The 1,493-nt window shown below is 36.0% G+C and overlaps 1 non-coding gene across 1 annotated transcript; it reads right to left on the reverse strand.

Annotated features, from left to right (window-relative positions):
• Nucleotides 1–849: 849 nt before the first annotated feature.
• On the reverse strand, nt 850–1,063 carry LOC149565438 (small nucleolar RNA U3). Its single transcript, XR_016363156.1, has one exon. It is a non-coding gene; the product is annotated as a small nucleolar RNA U3 (small nucleolar RNA).
• Nucleotides 1,064–1,493: the final 430 nt, after the last annotated feature.

Raw genomic sequence — 1,493 nt, forward strand, 5'->3', positions numbered from 1 at the left:
TGCAAGAGTTGAAGAATCGACATTAAAGGTGCTTTGCACCATAAACCAAAAAATGAGGATGGACCATCCACCCAAAGGAGATCTCAAGATCAATTATTTTGTCCAAAAGGCTTCATGAAAGTGTTGCCAATTTTAGATAAGGACCTTATAGCCTAATGCATATATGATGTCAATTTTAATGTATTAAATTTTACACACATTCACTTGAATTTTGCAAGTGCTTTGCTCTCGGTAGAATTAGTCTAATTTAAACTTAATATAAAGGGTGGCATGCACTGTGGATGCTTTGACATTGAATCTTATAAGTGAGCAACAATAATTGTGGTTTAGATAATGAAGCAACTCTTGTAAAAGTGATTTTCTAATTTTTTATATCAATTAGAATTTCCAACAGTTCTAATCCTTTCAATACCTTAAATGATAATTTAAGGACAATTTTTTTGCATTGCATGCTTACAAAACAGTCTAATTGATATACCGGTCAGATGAAGGTTCATATTTCTTAGCTACATAATGGCTAGTGTTAAAGGAGTTTATGAAATCAAAGTATTGACAAGTGGAGTGAGAGGGGATGATTAAAGTATAGCAGTCAGATGAAGGTCCATATTTCTTAGCTACATAATGGCTAGTGTTGAACAAACAAAGCTAAAAGTATGAAAGATCTATTTGTAGAAGGCGAGGTGTGTTTTGAGGTGTAGACTATGGAAGGGCCAAAATGCATCTACATAACCAATTTAATTTATTTATATTTTTTAATAAATTAAAATTGTAATTTTAAAACTAATTAATCATCCGTTCCCTTAGCAGTTATATGTGCTCATTGAGCATTCCACTCAGCCAAAAGGAGTGGATCTGTCAGAACGCTCTAAGGCCTTCACTGCTCGCTAGTTATTAGCAGGCAGGACGTTCATCGGGAGGCTGAGCTGCGGAAGCAGCCAGACTCGGTATTCGCGCTCTGGCCAGAGAGCCTTATCTCATCTTCCAGATTTATGTGCTTGTCTGAGTTTGATACGCAGACCAAGTTGTACAACCTTCAGAACAGATCCTGTTCAAGTAAGGTCGTGCTTTAAATGCCTGTCTTGTCGTACTATATTTACTCTTGAGTCGCGCGTGTCTTAAATGTGGGATATTACTTCCAAAAGGAACGTCGTTGAACAGAGTTAAATATTATTTTTTCTGCTGCTTGAATTTGGAAGACGCAGAATAGTTTGAAAGAATGACTCTCGATTAGATAACCGCAAGGGAAATTTCCAAGTTGTCATTGGCAGATATAAAAAAATACACAAACAACTATTGACGACCCTGGACGAACTTCCAGTCATCGCATCCCGCATATATCTATGCTCTCTGTATGGAGCGAGACTATTTCAAAGAGAATATGCACATTTATATTCCACCTTGTCATTGCCGGAAATTAAATATTCCATAGAAGACGAATTTCCTTTTACCATATGTTTCTCTATGATAGACTTCGAACAAAACATATTTATATT

The sequence above is a fragment of the Cupressus sempervirens genome, chromosome 3 (assembly GCF_028749045.1).
Source record: "Cupressus sempervirens isolate cs-2001-9-10 chromosome 3, ASM2874904v1, whole genome shotgun sequence".
NCBI lineage: Eukaryota > Viridiplantae > Streptophyta > Pinopsida > Cupressales > Cupressaceae > Cupressus > Cupressus sempervirens.